Here is a 10,243-nt window from a genome sequence, read left to right as displayed (position 1 = left end):
AGCCTAGGAAGGTGAGGCTGCAGTAAGCCACAGTTGCACCACTACACTCCAGCCTGGACAACACAGCAAGACCCTGTCTCAAAAAAAAATGTGTCCAATTAGTGGTAGACCTAGGATTTCTTCTCCGGGCATTCTGACTCCACAGCACAAGCCTTCAGCCATGTTGCGGGCTGCATCTATACCATACAAATTATTGTCCTCAGAAGGAGCTGGGAGACAACAAAGATGTAGAGGTCCAACCAGCCAGCAGGGCAGGGTGATAGGGAATCCAGCTGGTACTGAGGCCCTGAGCACTGGCATGAAGGATCCCAGCTCCTGAACTGGATAGCCCTGGGGAAAGGGGACTGGCCAGAACAAACCTGGAAATCGGGGGATGAGCCAGGTTACCAATCAGGAGTTCAGGCGTAAGAAATAAAGCTTCTGTGTTTTCAATTAAGTAAAAAGCTTGGGGGCTGGGATTTCAGAAGCAGACAGCACAGACCTGAATTTGCCAGCTGTGTAGCCTGAATCCCGTTACTCACTTTCTCTAGCCTCAGTGTCATCATCTGTAAAGTGAGAATTACTAGAGTACCGATCTCATTATTTTTTGAGGATTGTTGTGAAGATGAAATGAAAACATGTGTGTCATGGTGCCCCATTATGATCAAAGCTAGGGCCCACAGGTGCAGTGGGACCAGTGGCAAAGGAGAGGAGACTTCTAAATGGGTCTCTACTGTTCACTGCTTCCCCCATCTGCTGTCTCAGTTTACCCAGTCTTCTTTCCCCTTCCATCTCCCACAATCCCCTTGGGAGAGGATAACTTAGGATAACCTATGCCCTGCCTCAGCTTCCTCACCATACTCCTCAACCCTTCACAGGTTTATTTCCAAACTCAACCTGACATGGAAATGGTTTTCCCAAAGGACACACCAGTGACCTCTGAGTTGACAAAAAAAAAAAAAGTGAGCAGCTTTCCTTTCCCCCTGGCATCTGAAATCTGAAACTGTTAGTTTTTTGCCCCTTAAAACTTGTTCCTCTCTCAGCTTCCTGGCCCCTCTACTCGGCCTAATTCTCCATCTCTCTGGCTTCCCTACCTTGCCATCTTCCAGATCCTCTTCCTCTACCGTAGGTGTTACTATCCAGGATCCTCCGACCTCTGTCCTCTAGCTCCCCTGTCTGGGCCATCTCCTCTGCTCTCCTGGCTCAGTGTTCCCCTCCATGCAGGGGATTCCCATGGCCCATGCCCTCTCCCAAGCTCCAGTCCCCATTTCTATCACCCACCAAGTGCCTTCATCTGAAGCCCTGCCTGGAGCACCCCAACCTTCATATGCCCCCATGCAAACTTGCGGCTTATTTCCCAATCTCCTTTCTCCCCTACCCTTATCTTAGTTAACTTTGCACCAACGTCCTCACCACCCCCACCATCTCCAACTGCTTCCTTCCTTACTCTGATGTCCAATCAGCTGCCAAATACTGAAATTCTACCTCCCAAACATCTTTTTCATCCATCCCTGTCTCCTCTCTGTCTTGCTCCAGACCTTCACCACCTATAGCCCCCATCAGTCTCTCCCTTCCAGCCCAACATCCCGTCCATGTACAGGCACACACCCTGCCATCAAATGAGCCTTCCTAGAACGCAATTTCAATGAGATTACTCCCCTGCTGAAAAACTTTAAGTGGCTCCATATTGTTTATAGCAATATTTCTCAAACTTGCCTGGTGGTAGGAATACAGGTTCCCACTCTCCACGCCCACCCTCATGAATCAGAATCTTGAAGAAATGTGCCTGTTCTTTTATAGTTTTAACAAGCACCCAGGTGATTCTTATCATCAGAGCCTTTTTAGGAAACACTAGCAATTAGAGTGGCAATTACTCTGGCATTCAAGGCCCTCCATGAAATGGCTCCAACATCTATTTCCAGTAGTACCGCCCATATTCCTTCCTTGTGCAGAGTGCTTCTGCTGTCTGTGCTGTGCTCACATTGTTCCTTCTCCTTTATCTCTCTGAGTCAGATCCTACCTATCTGTCCAGGCCCAACTAGAATGCCACCTCTTCCATGAAGACCTTTTTGATTCTTCCAACTGAGAACCATCTCCCCCTTCTCTGGGCTCCCACCACCCTCTAAACGCTATGGTGAGCAACCAGCAGCCAGCAATACCTGGCTCAACACAGATGCACAAGAGTTGGCACTTTTTCTTCCCCTTTATCTTCTGGAGCACTCCTCACTGTCACCACTGCATCCAGACAGTTCTGGTCATTTACTCCTGGGGACAAGAACCCAAAGGAGAAGCTTCAGTGGGTCCTTACAGCATGGAAGTTAAATGTGCAGGCTCTGGAAACAAACTAACCAGGTTTGAACCACAGCCCCCCTACTTGGGTAAGCTTAGGATCTATGTGCCTCAGTTTTCCCATCTGTAAAATAGAGTTGTGAGGACTAAGTTAAGTACTACATGCTGTCTTCATTAGTTCTGGAGACTGGGAAGTCCAAGATCAAGGTGCTGGCAGATCCAGTATCTGGTGAGGGGTCCCTTCCTGGTTTGCAGATAGCCACCTTCTTGCTGTGTACCCCACATGATGGCCAGCAGAGAGAAGAAGAAAGCTCTCTCATGCCTCCTCTTAAAAGAGCACTAATCCCACCCTCATGACCTAATTATCTCCCAAGTGCCCCACCTCCTAATACCATCACATCAGAGGTTCAATCTGTAAATTCTGGGGAGACACAAACATGCAATCTACAATAAGTGCTCACTAACCGTTAGCTATGATGAGCTACAGATCTTAGGGACAATATAGTTCAGTGGTTCTCAAATCTGCCTGTTGATTCATCTGGGGAGTTAAAAAAAATACTGATGCAGCTGGGCGCAGTGGCTCACGCCTGTAATCCCGGCACTTTGGGAGGCCAAAGTGCGTGGATCACGAGGTCAGGAGTTCGAGACCAGCCTGGCCAACGTGGTGAAACCCCGTCTTTACTAAAAATACAAAAATTAGCCAGGTGTGGTGGTGCATGCCTGTAATCCCAGCTACTCAGGAGGCTGAGGCAGGAGAATCGCCTGAACCTGGGAGGTGGAAGTTGCAGTGAGCCGAGATTGTGCCATTGCACTCCAGCCTGGGCGACAGAGTGAGACTCAGTCTCAAAAAACAAAACAAAACACTGATGCCTAAGCCCCACCTTAGATCAATTAAAAACATGGTACCTGAAGATGAGGCCTGGGCATGGGATGTTAACATGAAGCTAAGGGTGAGAATCCTTAGCTAGTCCAACCCTCCACCCACTACTTTATTGACAAGAGGTAAAGGACTTATTCAAGTGCGCACAGCTGGTTAACTGTAGAGCAAGTCCCACACTGAAAGCCTCTGCCCTCCCTCTAGTCTAATCCAGAGTGATTTCCAATACGATTTCCAATACGCCATTGCCCAGCCTTTGCTCCCGCGTCATTGGGTTGGGAGAATCATCTAGGCAGGAGGCAGAGCCAGGCCCACTCAACCTCACTCAGCAAAAGTAGAGGTAAAGAAGTGGGGAAAGTTTGAGGAAATGGAAGTGGGGAGTCCCTGAGGACTATGAGCTTGGGAGGACAAGGTCAAGAATGGATGGGGGGATTTTGTGACTAAATGGCATGAGATTCTGAGAGAAAAGACAATGAGGGTGGGGATCTTGTTTGCCTTGATTGTAACTGTCTTTCTAGTACCTTGCACAGAATATAGCATAAAGTACGTGCTCAACAAATGTTTGTTGAATGTCTAAATGATGCAATAACATCAAAAAGCACATGTTCTGTTTATTAAGTCACCCAGAGGGCACTCACATTCCTCAAGGGGGCAGTGGTGAGAACATCCAGAGGGGAGCACAAAAGTAAAAGAATCTTGGACTTTCAGAGACACTGAGGCACAGAGGAGGCCAAGCTCCCTGAAATTCCGAGGAGAGGCTGCTATGTGGGAGGGAGGCAGTGGCCCTGTGTGCCAGATGTTTGCAGGGCATCCTGAACTCTCTGAGCATACAGAATGCCACAGGGGACAGGCAGATAAACAGAGCTGTATCCTGGGCCAAGTGGAGGGGGCCTGGTAAGGGAAGAAGGAGGTGGGAAGAAGGAGACTGGGGGCCAAGCCAGCTGCCTCTTGATAGGGGGAGCGGGGAGGCGGGGTGCTCTGGGCCAGTGGTTGGTTCAGATCTCTGGCCAAAGCAAACCTGCCTCAGGGGGCTGGGGGGCCTCTCCCTCCCTGCCTGGATGGAATCAAAGGCTAACAGGAACCCTGGAGGGTCCAGCTGTGACCCTTGCTCCTCACACTCAGCAGGGCCCATTAACCCCGTCCTCCCCATATCCTCAACACACTTTTCCCAGCCCAAAGAATCTTTGCAAACAGACTCTCCTGGTATTTGCTGATCAGATACCAGCCAAGAGATGTCAGGTTTTCCCAGTCTCACCACCAGCCCTGCCTTCCTCCCCAAAGATACCCAGACCCTGTCCCACCTCTCACAGTGGTGCTCTGTAAGAACCCAGGGTAGCCTTTGCTCAAACCGGAGCCCTTCCTTTTTTCCATGCCAAGAGTTAAAGGGATTCGATTCATTTCTATGAGTCATAATAATAAACAAAATAGGAGCACCTGCCTCCATGCTCACAAACAAGACAGGACAACCTACCCTCTTGGATCTCCTTCTGAACCCGGGTCTCCAACTGATGGTTCTCACACAGGTACAACCTGCAGGTAACTCCTGCTGTTTATCTGAGCTGAGCTGTGCACTGAGGCAGAAATAGCCTGGAATTTGGGGATCATCAGAACTGGAGAGGGACCTCAGAGATTTTCTTTTTTTTTTCTTTTTTTGAGACAGAGTCTCGCTCTGTCACCCAGGCTGGAGTACAGTGGCGCAACCTCAGCTCACTGCAACCTGCACCTCCCAGGATCAAGCCATTCTCCTGCCTCAGCCTCCTGAGTAGCTGGGACTACAGGTGCCCGCCACCACGCCCAGCTAATTTTGTGTGCATGTGTATTTTTAGTAGAGATGGCGTTTCACGCATTAGCCAGGATGGTCTCAATCTCCTGACCTCGTGCCTCCCAAAGTGCTGGAATTACTCACAGATTTTCTCATCCCGTTCCTTGTCATTCAGATGAAGATGCCAAGGTCAGAGTAGAGAAGCCTCTTGTCCAACATCACACAGGTGGTTAGTGGCTTCAGCAGGACTAGCCTCAGCTGACTTGACTTTCAGGCAAGAGTCCATTGCATTGGACCACGGTGGGGACTGTGAGAGGACAGGAGGGAAAGCAGAGGCACAGAATAGCCCAGGCCTTCATGCTCCTGGGAAGGGTTGACATGGGTTCCCTGGGCTACACCATGGGTCCTTTCTTTTTTCTCCCTTGGGACTTCCACCTAAGGAAGGTACAGGCAGAACACAACATGGAGCTATCTGAATCCAGAGAGAAGTAAGAACGAAAGGAGGTGGGAATGCAGCACAGGCAGAGACTGGGGAAAATGCTTCTGGGTGCTTTTACATCCTATTTTCTAAATTCTATACAGTGTGGTTTTAACAATAAAGAGGATAATAAAAATACTCTAGGGGAGAGATTAAAATGACAGAACCAGCTGGGTGTGGTGGCGCATGCCAATAGATGCACAACTCTGGAGGCTGAGGCAGGATGACGGCTTGAGCCCAGGAGGTCGAGGCTGCAGTTGATCATGCCGCTGTACTCCAGCCTGGGTGACAGAGTGAGAATCTGTCCTTTTTTTTTAAGGGAGAGAGAAGAAGAATTGTTTTTTTTTTTTTTGTCTGTTTATTGTTTTTTGTTGCTGCTGTTGTTGTTGTTGTTGTTGTTGTTGTTGTTGTTTTTGAGACAGGGTCTCACTTTGATTGCCCAGGCTGGAGTACAGTAGTGCAATCTTGGCTCACTGCAGCCTCTCAACCTCCCTGGGCTCAGGTGATTCTCCCACTTCAGCCTTCTGAGTAGCTAAGACTACAGGTGCATGCCACCACGCTCAGCTAATTTTTTCGTATTTTTGTTAGAGACAGGTTTCACCATGTTGCCCAGGCTGGTCTTGAACTCATGGACTCAGGTGATCTACCCACCTCAGCCTCCCAAAGTGCTGGGAAAACAGGCATGAGCCACCGCACCCAGCCAGCAGAGATTTTTAGAATCTACTTTGAGTGGACTGAAAAGAAAGACGATGTTGAAGGAATGGTTTAACAGATAAAGAAAAAAAAATAAAATAAAAATAAAAGAAAGACCAAAAAGAAAACGGAGGAGCAGATGTTAAAGGAGAGATGGGGAGAAAATTCAACACCATCCTTGTAGTCCAGTGAGGAAACTGAGACAGCAGCAGGACTTGGACAGCCACTCTGGGGCTCTGAGCCCAACCTTTTTATTTATTTATTTATTTATTTATTTATTTATTTATTTATTTTTGAGATGGAGTCTCGCTCTGTCGCCAGGCTGGAGTGCACTGGCACGATCTCGGCTCACTGCAACCTCCGACTCCCTGGTTCAAGCGATTCTTCTGCCTCAGCCCCCCGAGTAGCTGGGATTACAGGCATGTGCCACCACTCCCAGCTAATTTTTATATTTTTAGTAGAGACGGGGTCTCACCATGTTGGCCAGGATGGTCTCAAACTCCTGACTTCATGATCCGCCCACCTCAGCCTCCTATACAGGCATAAGCCACCCCACCTGGCCGATCCCAACCTTTTAACAGGTCACTATAACCTGAGGGAGTGGGAGGACAGAGGGCTGGAGAGGCAGGGAGAGTGAGAAGTCATCTTTCTTGGACACTTGTCATGGCCAGTCCAGGCCTTCCCGGCTCCCCTCATCTCATCCCCCAAGGTGGGCTCCCTTTGGAAGCAGAAAAACTCCACCCACACTCCCAGAAGACCTCAGAAGCCTGATAGCAGTGACAAGACCACAGGCCCTAAAGAAAAAAAGAAAGGAGAGTTAGAGGGAATGGAAGAAGGAGAAGAAGGAGAAGAAGGAGAGATGCCCAGAGGGGGGTTGGCAGCCAAGAGGAGGACCGGAGGAGCAGGGCTGGAGAGCTGGGCCCAAATCAGGACTGGGGGAGAGAAGTGGGGTGACGGGGCGGGAGGAGGGACGATGGGGGTGATAGAGCCTCCCAGCTCTTCCTTCCCTCCCACTCTCCCTCCTCCTCTCTCTCTTTCATGATCTTGAAACAACCTTCAAGTCTGGGCTGGAGGCCCCAGGAGGCCAGTCACTTAGGAAACAAAACTGTTTCTTGGAGACCTTGAAAGCCCATCTGCAGCTGAGCAGTGTCCCCACCCCCTCCCTGTGCACACACACATTCTCCCATGGACTCTCACGTACACCCACACCCAGCTTCACATGAGCTCCCCAATGGCCCACATGCACGCACACACGGACTCCACACTTGATCTTAGCCAAAAGGCCGAGAAGCGATGCGCACTCACGGACTCACACGCACCTCTGTACTCATGCTTGCATACAGACAACCGATTCATAGCAGATTGGCCACACATCCGAACGAGTGTTGTCCTCTCCCCTGAGGAGCTCCTCCTTTGGAATGTGGTTTGGTACCACCACGCCGTCTCATACCTCACACACCCAACGCTCAGGTCCTCCCAGTCGTTAACTAGCACACATCTTTACACAGGCACATGCACACTCCTGTCTCTCTCCAACTGTCTTGGTCTCTCTCTCTCTCTCTCTGTCACACACACACACACACACACACACACACTTCTTACCAACCAAATATTTGATTCAGGACCACTCCATCCCCACTTTGCCCTTGGTGGATCCCCCTCCTGATCTGTGACTTTCTCTCAGCCCACTCCCCAGCCCAGGCATCTTGGCCTTCCATCCTCCTGCTTTCAAGTCTTTCTTTCTCTCTCCTTTGCTCCTCTTACTCCAAGGGCCTTGATCCAAACTGGTACTGCTGACTGTGTTTGAAGAAACAGTAGCCCAACCCAGGCACTCCAGATCAAACGATCAGGTGTCTACACCTGTTAATATCCTGGAGCCTGAGGTTCATGGTGGACAAGAAGGAGGTAGACCACTCCAGAGCCTCAGCTCTCACTGGGCAGGGAGGGTGGTCAGTGATGCACGGTGGAAGTATAGGCCCTGGGTGTCCTGCCCACTCTTTGATTTCTCTGAGCCCTAAATATGTGAGCAGCAGCGCCCCTCGGGCTGTGCTCTCGCCCAAATGCAGGGCATGGCAGGGAGCCCCAGCAGGCTGTAGGGGCAGAGGAAGGGCACATCCTTTCCGGTATTGAGTTTGGCCACAGGGACCAGAGCCAGGGCCTTTGGAAGGACTGGGCAGTACTGGGAGGTGCCAGCAGGGGTGAGGGGTGGGATGAAAACTGTCAGAGTGCTTGAGGTTTGCACACCTTCAGATTCGGGGACTGACGTTTTCTCTTCTATCTCAGGTTGTGTTCTGGAGAGGGCTGGGCAGAAGATTACCCAGGAATTCCAACCCAGGAACCTACGGAACAGGTGCTTCCTAAACCCCAATTTATCATGTTGTTCCCACAGCCCCCAGGCAAGCCTGCCCCAATGTTGATCTCCCTAGCTGCCTCGGGGCCACTCTGGAGTGACTTTGCTTTAGACAGTCTCTCCTGGTGTCTAACCACAGGCTTTCCCGCTACTCCCCTCTCACTCTCTCCTTAACACACAGGGGCTGAACTGGTATCTGTTCCCTTCATTGTTTCCTCCCTCTGCCCATTCTCTCCCAAGACCAAATCTGAGCTCGGTGAAGGGGGCCATGAGAAGGCCCTGTTGGCCCCATCCTACCCACCCTTTCTGACTGTAACCCAGAGAGGGAAGGAGCGTGGAAGTGAGATGTGACCTACCAGGTCCCTGTAATGGAAAATCTCAACTGCAGGCCCGGAGGGGGCCAGTTATTTAGGGAATTCAGATGTTAGCCTTGTGCCCTGAGAGTGGATTTGCTAGAGGAGAGGCTGATAATCCCTCTGCGGGGAGTTCCCTCTGGGGCCAGAGATGGACCCAGCCCAGCCAGCAGGCACCTTAGGCCTCTGGCCAAAGCCCCCCTTCCCTCCCTTCCTTCCTCTCTGCTTTCTTTGCACTCAGGACACTTAGACCTGCCCCACTCCGCTGGCTTCCCCTCACTCCATCTCTGTACCCAGAGAAACAGGGGTACTCCAGGGGAATCCTGTCCTCTGACTGTTCCCAGTAGAAGGCGGGAGCAGAATTTTTTCTTTTCTCTCTGCCCCTTCTGGGTTCCCCTTCCTCTCTGTGCCCCTCATCCTTTGGATTTCTCATCAAATGAGCAGCAACAACACCCCTAGACCAGCTGGTCCTGTCCTGGGTCATCTCGTTGTCCCCAGTTTCTAGCTGGTATAAGGTTAAAGATACCCTTTCCAGCCCCAGGCAAAGCCTTAGGCATTGCTCCTGACTCTGATGGGCATCCTCACTCCTCAGACATTTCCAGTCTCCCCCACTTCATTGCAGAGAGGCCTCTTCTCCAGCTTCAGTCCTGCATGCTGCAGCTTTGCTTCTCCTTCCCCACTGGAAGAAGGAAGCAGTCGCTCTCCTTTCCCGTTCACATGTCTGATATTTGCTATGATATTGACCTTCACACACACCTTAGAGGTTCTGTATTTTCCTCTCTTTTGACTTCTCCCTATCACTACTCTACTCAGGCATAGATTCAGTCTAGAGCTCTTCAACAGCAATGAAACGGTAAACGAGGGGTAAACAAAACCCAGAGATGTCATCAGGAGCCTGCTAGGAGTCCCACCGTTCCCCTCTAGCCCTGGCCTGCCCCTCCCTACCAGAGTCTTGATTCTCCTTCAAAACTTTGGAGCGGTTACATCTGGCAGGGTTTGGGGACACCCTCTTGCCTCCATCTCCAAACTTCCCGCTGCCTCCCGAGCCACCTTTGACTCCTCCTGGGCCCCCCTTCCAGGTGCCTCAAGTGCAGAGGTCAGCCTTCGGTTCAAATTCTATTTCTGGGCTCCAGTGTCCCTGCAACCTCTATAATAGAAGGAACAGAGTGGTCTATGTTTCTTTCTTTCTCTGGGAGATTGGATGTAGACTCGGGAGACCTGAGTTCTGGCTCTGTCTTATCAATTCAAATTGTTTAATCTCTCTGAGCCTCAGTTTCCCCACTTGGAAAAGAAGAGTTAGGCCACATGGTCTCTGTCATCCTGGGATTCTGAGTCAACTGCTCCCCCTCAGCCAGATCCTAGGGGGCATATCCCCCCAACCTGGGACCCAGGCCCCCTTCCCTTGCAGCCTCTCTCAGTTGTGAGTGCCACAGGCCAGAGGGGGTTGAGAGGAGCCAAGGGG

Source organism: Pan paniscus, chromosome 1 (genome assembly GCF_029289425.2).
Source record: "Pan paniscus chromosome 1, NHGRI_mPanPan1-v2.0_pri, whole genome shotgun sequence".
In the NCBI taxonomy this organism is placed as follows: Eukaryota; Metazoa; Chordata; class Mammalia; order Primates; family Hominidae; genus Pan; species Pan paniscus.
Note: the sequence above shows the minus strand (reverse complement) of the source record.